The 14773-nt window shown below is 35.7% G+C and overlaps 1 protein-coding gene across 16 annotated transcripts in view; it reads left to right on the plus strand.

Annotated features, from left to right (window-relative positions):
* FOXP2 (forkhead box P2) overlaps window positions 1–14773 on the plus strand; it is a 554671-nt gene that overhangs the window by 254844 nt on the left and 285054 nt on the right. The gene's annotated exons all lie outside the window — the stretch shown is intronic.

The raw sequence follows: 14773 nt of genomic DNA on the forward strand, positions 1-14773 counted from the left end.
ATTCTGATGATAGTTTACTTCACTGTGCAGAAGCTTTTTAGTTTGAGAGAGTCCCATTTGTTAATTTTTGTTACTGTTTCTCTTGCCTTTGGAGTCAGACTCACTACATATCACTAAGATTGATGTTTTTTCTAGAAATTTTATGGTCTAGGGTCGTCCATTCAAGTGTTTAATCTATTTGAGTTAATTTTTATGCCCAATCTAGGACAGTGGTCTAGTTTCATTTTTTTGCATGTAGCTGTCCAATTTTCCCAGCACTATTTATTAAAACAACTGTTGTGTATTCTTGCTTCTGTTATCATAAATTAATTGTCTCTATACATGTGGGTTTATTCCTGGGCCCTCAGTTCTTTTCCACTGATTTACATGTCTATTATTTTAATACCATACTGTTTTGAGTACTTATAGCTTTGTGGTATAGTTTGAAATCTGACAGTGTGATACTTTTGGCTTTGTTCTTTTCAAGACTGCTTTGTCTTTTCAGGATCTTTAGTAGTTCCCTACACATTTCAGAATTCTTTGTTCTAGTTCTGTGAATAAGGTCTTTGGAATTCTGGTAGGAATTGTATTGAATTTGTAGATTATTTTGGTTTTGATATAAATTTTTACAAATCATAGCACAGGATATCTCTCCATTTATTCGTGTCTTCAGTTTCTTCCATCAGGGCCTAATAGTTTTCAGAGTACAGGTCTTAAACCTTCTTGGCTAAGTTTATTCCTCAGTATTTTATTCTTTTTGATGCAATAGTAAATGGCATTGTTTTCTTAATTTCTCCTGATAGTTTGTTATTAGTGTATAGAAATTTCACATATTTTGCATATTGATTTTGTTTCTTGTCATTTTATTGAATGTGTTTATTCTAATATGTTTTTTTTGGTGGAGACTTTAACGGTTTCTTTTTTTCCTTCAAAAAAAAATTTTTTTTTAATAGTAGGCAGTCAATAGTGCCAATAGTGCGATATTGGTTTCAAGTAAGGTTTTTTTATACATAGTATGTCATCTGCAAATAGTGATATATTTACTTCTTCCTTTTCAACTTGGATGCTTTTTATTTCTTTTTCTTGCCTTAATGCTGTGGCTATGACTTCCAAGACTATGTTAAATAAAAGTGATGATAGTAGGTATTATTGTCTTGTTCCTAATTTTAGAAGAAAAACTTTCCATTTTCCACCATTGAGTGGGATGTTAGATGTGGGTTTGTCATATATGGCCTTTATTATGTTGAGGTTAGGTTCTCTCTGTACCCACCTTATTGAGAATTTTTTATCATAAATTGGTTTTGACTTTTGTTTTTTCTGCTTCTGTTGAGATGCTATTATGATTTTTATCCTTTATTTTGTTTTTGTGGTGTATCATGTTGATTGACTTGTGGATATTAAACTGTCCTGCATCCTTGCAATAAATCCCATTTGATCATGGTATATGATTCTTTTCTGTATTGTATTATTAAATTCAATTTGCTAGTATGTTTGATAATTTTTGCATCTGTGTTCATTAAGGATATTGGCCTATAATTTTCTTCTCTTTCTCTCTCTCCCTCTCTCTGTTTTTGTGATATTCTTATCTAGTTTTGGTATCAGGATCAGGGTAATGCTGGTCAGATAAAATGAGTTTGGAATAATCCTTCCTCTTTAACTTTTTGAATATTTTAGAAGGATAGATATGAAGTCTTCTTTGAACATTTGGTAGAATTCACCAATGAAACTGTCTAGTTTTAGAATTTTGTTTAGAATTACTGATTCAATCTTTTTACTGGAAATTGATCTATTCGGATTTTCTTCATGATTCAGACTTGGAAGACTGTGTATTTGTAGGAATTTATTCATTTCTTCTAATTTGCCCAAAGTGTTGTTATATAATTATTTGTAGTAGTTTCTTATGATTTTTTGTATTTCTGTGGTATCATTTGTAACTTCTCTTTCATTTCTATTTTTTATTTATTTGAGCCCTCTCTCTCTTTAAAGATTTTACTTACTTATTTGAGATAGAGCAGGAGATAGAGAAAGAGAGTGAGCATGAGTGGGAGGTGGGGCATAGGAGCAAGGAGAAGCAGGCTCTTCAGTGAGCAGGGAGCCCAATGTGGGACTCAATCTCAGGACACTGGGATCATGACCTGAACTGAAGGCAGATACTTAGATGACTCAGCCACCCAGTCACCCAAGCCCTCACTCTTTTTCTCGTTTAGTCTAACTCTAAAGGCTTGTCAATTTTTTTTACCTGTTCAAAGAACCAACTCTTAGTTTCATTGATCTTTTCTGTTGTTTGCTTAGTCTTTATTTCATTTTTTTCCTTTCTGATTTTTGTTATTTCCTTCCTTCAGCTAACTTTGGGCTTTATTTTTTCTTCTTTTTTAGTTCCTTTGTGTTATAAGTTAGATTGTGATTTTTCTTCTTTCTTGTGGTATACCTATATTGCTCTTCACTTCCTTCTTCGACCTGCTTTTGATGTATTCCATAGATTTCAGTATGTTGTATTTCTGTACTCATTTGTTGCTAGCTTTTTCCCCCCCCATGATTTCTTCAGTGATCCATTGGTTGTTCAGTATCATGTTGTTTAATTTCCACACTTTTGTGTGTTCTCCAGTTTTTTTTCCTTGTAATTGACTTCTAATTTCATACCATACAGTCAGAAAAGATGCTTGATGTGATTCTGATCTTCTTGAATTGAAGCAAGACTTGTTTTGTGGCCTAATAGGTGATCTGTTTTAGAAGATGTTCCATGTGTATTTAAGAAGACTCGGAATGCTTCCACTTTTGGATGGATGTTCTATATATATCTAATAAGTCCATCTGGTTTAATGAATTGCGTAAAGCTAATATTACCTTGTTTTCTGTATGGATGATTATCCAATGTTGTAAGTAGGGTGATGAAGTCCTCTACTATTATTATATTTCTATCAGTTTCTCCCTTTATGTCCATTAATATTTGCTTTATATATTTTGGTGCATCTATGTTGGGTGCATAGATATTTATAAATATTATGTCTTCTTGTTGGATTGACCCCTTTATCATTATGTCTTTTATTATAGCCTTTTTATTAAGTCGTTTGCTAATATTAGTATAGCTATGCCAGCTTTCTTTGCATTTTCATTTGCATGGAATATTTTTCTCCATTTCTTTACTTACAATTTTTGTCCTTATGTCTGCAGTGAATCCTTTGTATATAACCTAAAGATGGATTTTTTTTTTAGCCACCCTGTGTCTTTTAATTAGAGAATTTAGCACAGTTATATTTAAAGTAATAATTGGTAGGTATGTACTCATTGACATTTTGTTATTTTCTGGCTGTTTCTGAACATTTTCTCTGTTAATTTCTTCTTCTTCCCTTATGGTGTGATAGCTTTCTTCAGCATTATATTTACATATCTTTCTCATTTTCTTTTGCACTTACTATAAGTTTTTGCTTAATGTTTACTGTAAGATTCATATATAACTTCCTATGTATATAATGGTTAGTTTTAGTTGATAGGAACTTAAATTTGAACAAAAATTACATTTTAACACTCTCTTCCTCATATATATATATATATATTTTTTTAAGATTTTATTTGTTTATGAGAGAGAGAGAGAGAGAGAGAGAGAGAGAGGCAGAGACACAGGCAGAGGGAGAAGCAGGCTCCACACAGGGAGCCTGATGTGGGACTCAATCCTGGGACTCCAGGATTATGCTTGGGCCAAAGGTAGGTGTTAATCTGTTGAGCCACCCAGGGATCCCTCACTTTCATATTTTTGATGTCACATTTTGCATCTTTTTATTTTATGCAGCTCTTAACTAACCATTTTAGTTTTAGTTAACTTTACAACTTTTATTGTTCAGCCTTCATAGCTCCTTTATAAGTAATTGATCCAATATCTTTGCTATATATTTACCTTTTCCAGTAAAATTTTTATGTTCATATATTTTCTTGATATTAATTAGTACCATTATTTTCAATTTAAATAAGTCCCTTTAACTCTCTTATAAGGCCAGTTTAGTGGTAATTAACCCTGTAGTTTTGCATATCTGGAAAACTCTTAATTTCTCCTTCAATTCTGAGTGATAACTTTGCAGGGTAGAAAATTCTTGGATTTTTTCTTTTTATTTTATGAGACAATGGATATTAGCTGAACCTATTGTGCTAATCATTTTTGCAATATATAAATCAAACCATTATGTTGTATTTCTTAAACTTTTAAAGTGATATATTTCTCAATAAAACTGGGGGTAAGAGAAAGCAAATAATTGTCATAAATTGTGAAGGAAAAGAGTAGACATCCATAATCTTAGCATGCTTAAGTTAATTATATGGATCTTGTAAATTTTTTTTTTTTTTACTCTTTCTTTTATATATCAGTTACAAGTGAATTTATTTTTTAACTGGCATTCAAGGTTTTATCCATGTAATCTGTGTACATCTGTGTATCATGCTGGCATGGAATCAGAATCAAACAATATTCAATGTTACAGAAAAACAGAGCTACAGAACAGTATTTAATCCAGTGGCTCTCAAATACAATCTGTAGATAAACGCCACCATGATTAAGTGGCTTGTGATAAAAACAAAAATTTCAAAGGGAATGTTCTTTTGATCATCATCTCTCTTTCTTGGAAAAATAATAGTTGGCATCCTAGCACTCTTCCTAGTTTTGTCTTGTCCTGTCTTTTCTTTTTCTTCTTTCTTTCTTTGTGCTTTTCCTCCTCCTCCTGTTTTTCCACCTCCTCCTCCTCCTAGAAATGTATAAGTTGTTGAATTCAATATGCTGGCATGCTCCAGTCAAAGTCAATCCCTTTTCTTACAGAAGAAAAAAGTGGACCATTGATATATTAAACTTGTCAGAGTACCCAACTGTTGCTTTTGCTTGCATGCCTACCATATGTGAGGCACTGGGCTAGGTAGTTTTTATACCTTGTTCATTTATGTTTTACAATATCCATATAAGATAATTATTCTTATATCCATTACATTTGAGAAAACTGAAGTTAAGAAAAGTTCAAATGGCTTACCCAAAAAAGCATGGAATATAAGTGGCCCAACTCAGAGTTCAAGCTTAGAACTGTAGAAGCATGATTTCTTCCCCTCCAGTGCCTCAAAGAGGCTGTGTTATCTCCTCATTCACTCATCTTCCCATTTTCCTCAGTTTTTTCATGTTATCTACATTTCCTTATACACAATTTTAGGTTTAGACAACAATTAAATTAGTAATATTGCACTATTTTCATTTAACATTTCACAATCCTCAACAGAACAATTAGTCCAGAAAATAAAATTATACATAGTATATAGCCCTTTTGTTTACCAGGAAAATTTTGATGTTAAAAAATACTGTTAAAATAACATTTTCAGAGCAAGCAGTTCATAAATTTAAGGTGATCAGCTATTCAAGCTTCATAAGTCACAGAAATTTCTAATAAAAATATTAAGACATTCTCCTGAAAATTGTTATATTATTAATTTGTTATATTATGCTTTAAGGCACAATAAAGTAAAACTTCATTAATTCTCCCTCAGAGAGAGAAGTTCAAAATAATGTGGGATTTAAGGCAATCACTATTTTTAAAATTATTATTCATAAGAGACACAGAGGGAGAGGCAGAGACATAGGCAGAGCGAGAAGCAGACTCCTCAAGGAGACCCCGATACAGGACTTGATATCCAGACCTGGGATCACGCCCTGTGCCAAACGCAGATGCTCAACCACTGAGCCACCCAGATGTCCCCACTTAGCATTTCCTAAGTGCTTATTTGTGTTCCTTAAATGAATCAGGACAATACCTTAATGTTTATTGGATGTTTACAATGAGAAAAATGGTCAACCAAAGGCTGTGAAGTACAAAGATCATATGATAAAGTTTGTTCTTTGAAGAGGCTTATATTTTAATAAGAAGGGAAAAGATATACATGGTACTTTGTCAAGTAGAGTTAAGAGATTCCAGTGGCCTTCTCTTTTGGGACTCATTATTTACTATTTTGACTTGTAATTATTTGTGTACCATGGTTTATCTCCGCTACCACACTGTAACTTCTTGTTTGAAGTGATTTTACCTTATCCTTATTTATAATTCTCAGTAGCATCTGAGGCAATATATCACACAATGAGTAGCCCATAAATAGCTTCGGGATAAATAATGCATAAAACACTAAGAATACTAAGATATCTGTATATCTTGTGGTTTTTCTTGTTTCTTCAGATAGACCTGTATTACTCTGAACTTCTTCTATATCTCTTCTGCCCAGATGCATAGAACTGGTAGCAGGTGCTATGGAATCCATAGGGATTGGGTTGCTCAGGAGAGTTTCCACAGAATAGAGATTAGTTGAATGAAAATGTGAAAAAAGAACTGCAGAGAAATTGGGGGGGCACATTCCAAGCAGGTGGAAAAGCAGGTAAGATGTTTATAAGTTACATTTTTTATTACATTAAGCAGAAAAGTTATATTGTATACTTAGTGGGCACTGCAGACTTCTAGGATGGTATGATTTTTGTAGAAAAATACTGGTGAAGATTGAAACTAGAGTATAGGTCTTACCTATCAGCCAAATAGGAAGCCTATAATGTCAGTTTATATATTATCATTAATAAATATCAAAGTAATTCCAACCTTATGACAGAAGCTGTGTCATTGATTATTTGGAAGAAAATACATTGTTTTTCATAAATAAATGTATTTCTTTCTCTTCTTTTGCTCTTTTCCGCCCAGAGAGTATAAATCTATGATTTAGAGCCTGGGCTCTGTAGCTAATCTGCCTTGCTGCAAATCCTCTTTCAGGCCCTTACTGTAGGAACTTGGTTAAGTTACTGAATAGCCAGAATATAAGGTCTACTCATGTCACAGAGGCACAAAATAACAGGGGCTAATTACAGTATATTAGTTTCCTTTTTCATAAAAGTCCAGCTTGGTATAGTGGCTGTTTTAGTTATATTCTTATATGACAAACTGCCACAAAACTTTAGGGGCTTAAAAAAAGCTCTTGACTCAAGGGTCTGGAATTTGAGCAAGGCTCAGTGAAGAAGGCTCATCTCTGCTGCATATCATATCAGCTGAGCTGACTCAAGTGGTTCTTGAGCATTCAAGATGTGCTAAATGATATGTCTCATGCCTTTGTGCTGGCTGCAGCTGCAGCCACTTGATTCTCCTGCATGTGACCTCACTCTCTTCATGTGGTCTCTCATTTGGTAGTCCAGCCCAAGCTTCTTGATGTGGGGACCAGCTTCCACGAAGGTGCCAACAGAGGCTGCAAGGCCTCTTAAGGTCGAGCCCAAAAGTCACAATGTCATTTCTGTTGCATTCTATTGGCTAACATAGGTTACAGCCCAGATATAAAGGGAGGAAAAATACCTTTGGATGAGAGAGATGGCAGAGTCAGTGCAAAAGGACTTGTAGAATGGGAGGAATTCTTGGAGCTATTTTTGGAAATAATCTATCAAAATGAACCTGCTCTGTGAGGTCTTGAGGAGCCCAGACTACCTTTTCATCTTGCTCTGCCATTTCTGGTGTAGCCCTCCTTTATGTGGTCCAAGATGACTCATCACCATATTCTCTTTCCAGCCAAAAGGCAAGGAAAAGCACCGTGAGGTAGATATTGTCTTCCTTGTCATGAATACAGCCAGGATTTAGGTCTTTGTCACAAGGCCTACCTAATCAGAGGCCTGAAAGTGAAGTCTTGTTCTGGATGGCCAGAAGACACTGGACAATTGAGGATTCTATTTCCATGAGAGGAAAAAGGAAGGTGGATGTTAAGGGACAGTTTATAATCTCTGTGACTGTTACACAGCTGCTTTGTGTGTGAAATGGGGGTGATAGATAGCTGTACCTGCTTCATAGGGCTGTTGTGAAGGTTAATGCACAGTATGTGCGAGAATGTAGCCCAGTGTCTTAGGATAAACGTTAGCCATCACTGTTCTTTTGGTTTAAAGTCACAGAATTCCTACCACCTTCTAGGCTCTAGGTTCTGGACTCTAGATGTAGGGGTGGGGGGTTCATCAGATATTTTTTCACACCTGGAAGACTAAAGCTCTCCTGAGGAAGACATACTTAAAAACAAATAATTGCAGCAGGAGGTGAGTGGTCGGATAGAAATGTGGCTAAAGACCTTTGGAGATGGATAACAGGGGTGCAGTAAAGCCCAAGATTTCAGAAAGGAGCTAACACTTAAGTTTGACTGTGAAAATTGAGTCAGAAATGACTTACTTCAGAGGCACTGAAGACTGTGGCATATTTAGGAAATGGTCATGAGACTGATTATCCCCAACTCATAGAAGCTGGATACATTGTGAGAAATGACCTTGAAAAGGGAACATAGGCTCAAATTGTGAAGGGCCTTGTGTTTGATATCCATCAGTTTGGGAATAATGTAACCTCTCCTAATTCTCAATTACTTCTGAATATTGGGATAATAAGAGCATAGAATCATCATGCAGATTAAGGGACAATATAAAGTGCTTAACACCAGTGCCAGACACATATTAAGCCCCCAAATAAGCATTAGCACTGGCTAAACTATAATAATAATAATAATAATAATAATAATAATAATAATAATAATTACAGAAGAGAAAAAAAACAAATTTGAGATATTTAGAAGATACACTTAGTTAATATTTAAAAGAGTGATAGATGGTGACATTACTTTGGGATTTCCAGTCATTAATAGATATGAAATTCAAAGTGGACTGGAAAACAAGTGCAGTATTACAAATATGGAGTTGGAGACACTTTTCAAAATTATCCAGTGAGCAATAGGTATAAGGACTATGTTGAAAATCTTTGTCTGGGCTTTGGACAAAAGGTCAGAGTTAGAAATAAAGAGCTGCCAGGAGTGGCATCTCCCTCTTAGAAGTGGAATGAGTTTGGCCATCTGGGGGGATAAATAGAAAATAGGTCCAAGAAAAATGAGAAAGGAATGATTGCTTTCTCCACCTAGCCTTCAAAAGTTCATTCTAGCTATCGTGACTTGAGGGCACGCGTCCGTGCTGATAGCATGAGAGAAACTAGTGGCATTAATTCTACTGGAGGTACATGGTCCTGTCCCCTGCCACATAAACCCAGGGCGTATCTCCATAATATAGTTAGAATAAAGACATATCCTTTCCCTCTGACTGGACAGTGGGCAGGTGACTCCTGGAGCTTCAGGGTTCTAGCGAAGGTTGAGAAAGCCACGGGGTCCCTTGGCTGTCGCAATGATCTCTTTAGAAGCTTTTTTATGCCCCTTGGAAACATTCTCCTCAATGCAGCCTACTGATTAGTTTAAAAAACAAAAATCTGATTATGACTTAAAATCATTTAAAGAGGTCCCACTGACCTGGGCCTGAGGAAGAAAGCCCCTGCCTACTTCACTGACATTTACTCAACTTTCTTTCACAGCCAGCAGATGGACTTCTCTAGCGACTAGTTGTGCCATCCTCCTTTTGCCCAACGCTTCCTTTGTCTAGGGTGCTCTCTAGACAATGACCCTCTCCCTGTAGCCCTTACAGCTCGTCTTTCTGAGTGCAGCGTGGGCCTCTCTTCCTCCAGAAAGCTTTCCCTGACTACCCAGACTCAGTCAGGTCCTCTTGACTAGATGCACGCACAGTCTTCGTGGTATTCAGCTGAATTATGACTGAAGTTCTGCTTGTGCAGGTAATAGTTGGATAACTCTTTTCTTCACACCACTGAAGGTTTAGCTCTTCAACAGCAGAGAAAAGTCTGTCTTATCTACTAATGAGGCTTGAATCACTCCTGCCTCCACCTCTAACACGAGACAGACTGAGGAGTAGACATAGGAGTCAGAGGGTCCAAATAACAGCTCTTCTAATGCTAAATCTTGTTTGGAGATCTCAGCCAGACCTGCGGTCCAAATTAGGCTTCCTGCTCATTCTCTCAGAATTGAACCTATTTACCCAAACGTTAGAAGAAAAAAGGGATAACGTAGGCCTCTCTGCTCTAGCTCTGCTAGCTATGAGAGAGTTCCTCGTTTAGGATCGGTGCTTACAAGCCATTGCTTGTTGCCTTTTGAATTTTTTCTCTTTTAACCAATGTCTTCTTACTTCAGATAAGGCTTTCTAACCTCCCTAATCAAGTGCACAGTAATTACTTATGGTTTCTCCTTTATGCTGCTTTCCCTGAACATAACACACGGCATAACAAACAGTCCTTTAAGGTTTCTTAAAGGTTTTACTACAAACAGCAAAGAGGAAAATTATAAGAGGTAGAAAACTTTCTCTCTTACCCCCCTGCTTTCTGGAGGTAAAGCTTTTTAAGCTTTAGGGTTTTTTTTTTTTTTTCTTACTTTATAATGAAGAGCAAAAAGCACAAAAATATACTAACCATGGGATTTGTTTACCAAATGCAGGACATCCTGGAATTGGGAGGAAGACTAGATTCAGGCCACCCAAGGTCACATAGGTCCTTACAGCTACTTCAGGAGCTGAGAGCTCCCCCTGGACCACTGCAGTTTTGTGAAAGGAACCAGGGAGTGTGGCCAGGGGCCAGGAAGGGCTGTAGCAACTACCCTGTGGTCCTTCTTCTCTTTCACTTCTGCTGGTTTAGCTTTGAGAATGCCACGCTGACCTAGATTTAGGGTTCATAAGTGGGGAGAATCCTGGGAAAGAATGCTAATCCTGGGCAGCAATCAATTGATAGATGCAAGAGGAAGAAGAACAGAATAATCTCCAGACTGTTTGGGGCTCAGGATCCTCAGGCTATTTCTGAGTATATGTGTATCAGGGCATTTTGTTTATCTGAGAAACTTCCTATTATAATAGGAATTATTCAGTAACATTTTAAGTTATTTAGCATGTTTTCATATGACAAAATACATACTTACTGCTGAAATATTTGAAAAATGCAGGAAAGTATAATAAGGAAATATTAATCACACATAATCATATCCCCTATCTCTTCTCCCAAATGTGCTTTTTGATTTTACATCTAACATGATTAAAATAGATTGTGAGCAACTTAACCTTATCAGAAAAATTACTCAGAGAAACAGTTTTCCCAGTCTTCTGTAACAGAAGTATTTATTGTCACAGGTAGTTAATTTTTATATGAATTTAACTTCAAAAGTTAAATGCTATATAAACATAGATAAGAACACATAAATATGTTAAACCCCAGATATCCTCTAAGATAAGAGGTTCCTCCCTAGTTCTGTTTATTCATTCATTCGGTTATTCAATCAATCTCTTGTTTATTCATCCTATAAAAAATATTATCCACATGGGCTTTGAAAACACCTATATTAGAGCAAATAGAGTTGTTTCATATAAAAGGTATGTTAATCTTCAAGTTTTTCACCAGAGTATTGGACATTTGGTTAAAAAGTATTCTCTTCTCTTGAGGAAATTATATTCCATTTCCACCCTGACATACCACGCAGTCCAATGCTGATGTCATTTCATTGTAAGCAGCGACTGTGGGTCAATTCTAAGTTGTTAAGAATTTCCTTCTTTTCCCAATGGGATACACATGATTGCTGTTGGGAAATGGTTTGAAATCAGATTTAATCTTTTGTTTAAGTTTTTTTTTTTTTTTTTTAATAGGATGAAGGAGATTTGAACCAGTAAAAGTGTATTTTTTACTGTGTGTTGAACAACAGAATTTTGGCTAAGATGTAAGCTTTCAAGAAAAGTTAACAAACTCTAGATACCCAAAACATTGTCAGTGGGTAAACAGAAAAAGGTCATAAACTTTTGTAGAGTTCATGAAAATATTGCAAGAAAAGGTTCTTGTAAATTATTATAAAATGCAGCATTTCTTAAGAATATCCTGGTGTGGTTTCTTAGGTGACAGACAAGGTAAACTAATTAATCGAAAATTTGTTGGCATAGTGCTGTTGAAAAAAAATAGATATGGGGCGGTTTGGGGAAAAGGAGAGAATGAATTAGAGCACTATCAGAACAGTAAAAGATTTTGAAAGTCAGAGAGACCTGTCACAGTAGAATTGCTTCCTTCCAATATTCTGTTTCAACTGTATTTTTAAATTTCACCTTAAGTTTTCAATCATGGAGTTCTCAATATTAAATGCTTATATTTTAATATATAACTTGACAGGGAAAGGTGCAAGATTAATGCCATTGATATACAAAGTGAGTTAAAACAAGGCTTGACAAGAGGTTTACGTTGGCCAACTGGTTTTTCAAATCTCCTAGGTCATATTTATTTCACCTCAACTTCCTTAAAGAGTTTCCTTTCAGTTTTAAAGCAGGTGTCCTTCTCATACCTCACCAGATTTGGCAGCTGGGCCTCCATTACCCAGTGGTGAATTATAAAATGAGCCTCACCACTGTGACTACACATCACAGTCCTGTTAATGTTTCTGTAAAAATGGCAGTTTGTGTCATCTGACAATTTACTATTTAGTCTAGTGAGGAAGCTGTCTTTCTTATTGTTGTTTTTTCCCTAAGAATTTTGCATTTTAAAGCCAGAGGCCTTCTTGGGAAGTAGGGTTACTGAAATTTCTAGGAGTTTAAATTCAATGACCCCATTTCCTTGCCACAATTGTGGAATTTCCTCGTTACATCTTTCTTGCTGTTAAAAAAAAAAAAAATTGGACTTCTTATTACAAGCTGTAGTTCTGATAGTCACATTTCAGAATTTATAATATTGTGGCTCCACAAATTTGGTAAAAAACAAAACAAAACAGAAACAACATACTTTTAGAGAGATAGAAAGGAGATCATCATGATGTCTCTTGGATTTTATCCATAGGCAGTAGCTTGTTATTTTTTCTTTCCAAGACTCTTAACAAGCTGATGTTTAGATTTAGGGAATGCATAGCCTAGAGAAAAAGTAGTAAGAAAACATATATTGGAAATGTTATAAAGTACTAGATTCATCAAAGAAAAATAGATGGAAATTGTCAGTGATTTTATAGTAACTTCATTGGCTTGTAGTCACTAAGGCCAAATTTTGCCACACAGCTTATAGGGATGCATTAGTAAAAAAAAAAAAAAAAAAAAGGGATGTATAAAGATATATAAAATAAAATGGTGTAATCTTGTATACTAGAAATGAAAGTAGGGGGATCCCTGGGTGGCTCAGCAGTTTAGCGCCTGCCTTTGGCCCAGGTGGCAGTCCTGGAGTCCCGGGATCGAGTCCCACGTCGGGCTCCCGGCATGGAGCCTGCTTCTCCTTCCTCCTGTGTCTCTGCCTCTCTCTCTCTCTCTCTCTCTCTAATCAATTAATCAATCAATAAATAAATCTTTAAAAAAAAGAAAGTAGAAGATGAAGGTCAATAAAATATAACAGAGTGCTGCAATGACCATTAGATTTGGGCTGCAGATTTGGTTATGCCATATTTCCTATATCATCTGTCTATGACCGGCTTTTCCTGAGTAATATGGTAAACACTGACCACCATGTCATGGCTAGAGTGGATATGAACGTGCTTACCTAAGCCTGTTTATTTGCATATGTCCTGATGGAATCTAGACAGCATTCCAAAGTACAACTCAGTAAAACTAACTTTACAGCAGACCCAGATAACTTGGCCCATTTATGCAGTTTTCTGAAGACTCCTAAGAAACAATCTCAGGATTTCTGGAAGAATGAATGAATTGCTTCTCTCAACAAGATTCTAGATGAGAGTTAGGCCCCACAAATATGAAGGGTACTGGAGTTCAATGAACGTTTATTCTGAGGTTTTTTTTTTTTTTTAAGATTTTATTTATTTGAGAGAGAGAGAGAGAGCGCAGAGCAGGGAGGAGAGGGAAACAAGCCTGCTTAGCAGAGTGCCCAATGCGGGGCTCAATCCCAGGAACCTGGGATCATGACCTGAGCAGAAGGCAGATACTTAACCGACTGAGCCACCAGGCACCCGTATGTAGTTTTTGATTAACTATGCACCCTCTGCCTTCCTTAAACATCATATAGGCAGACTTTAAGGTTGACAGCCTTCTGTAAAAATTAAAACGTTAACTAAAAATCTCTCTCTTCTCCAAAAAAAAGAGTACCTATATGCAAAGATAGGATTTTTCACAGGAAACTCTTAAGAAAGGGCATGTTAACAAATTACTGATCAATCCCCAATTGTGTCCAAACACCATATGGCCGGACAAAGATGATTGTAGCTTAAAAAAATTTCAAAGCAGACCATAGAATATCAAATGAGATTTAGACCATGAATAACTTACTCGTTTATGGTAAGAAAAATGCATAAGAAGTTCAAAGAAGAGTTAGTGACAATTAAAGGGGTTTTTGTAGCATAAATATTACCAAATGACATAATTATAAAATACACACACAAAAATAAAGAATTTAAAAGTAGAAGAAAGCATGTGGTATAGTTAGCTTACACAGTACAGTTTATCACAATTTAAAGAGGCAGAGAATAATGGATGTTTTCATATGAAAATGAAATGTAACAGAATTTATGAAGATTAGCACTTCATAATTGTCACTGTCAAAAATCATTTACTGGGTAGTTTACACATTCCACAGAGAGGTGGTGCTCAGGAGCAGTACTTAAATTTGCTTATGAGAAATTCTGTAAGATATATACGTAATCAAATCAAATAAGATATATAAGATACTAAGATATATAAGAATATACAAAAATAGAGTATTAAACTGGATCATTCTAAACCTAAGCTTCACTATTTGTTATATATAGCAAACTGATGGCTTGCAGTCCAAATCTTCATACAAGTGTTGCTTTGGCCCTACAATTTTTAATTTTTTTTTTAATGTTCAGAAATCCAGCTCTAGAAAACAAGAAGCTCTGGGAATTCCAAACCCACATTTCCGTGTAGCATCATGTCCCTTTAGATTGGGTGTGCATCCGTCTGTTTGCCACATTTCCTACCCTCCTT

This window comes from Canis lupus, chromosome 14, assembly GCF_003254725.2.
Source record: "Canis lupus dingo isolate Sandy chromosome 14, ASM325472v2, whole genome shotgun sequence".
NCBI lineage: Eukaryota > Metazoa > Chordata > Mammalia > Carnivora > Canidae > Canis > Canis lupus.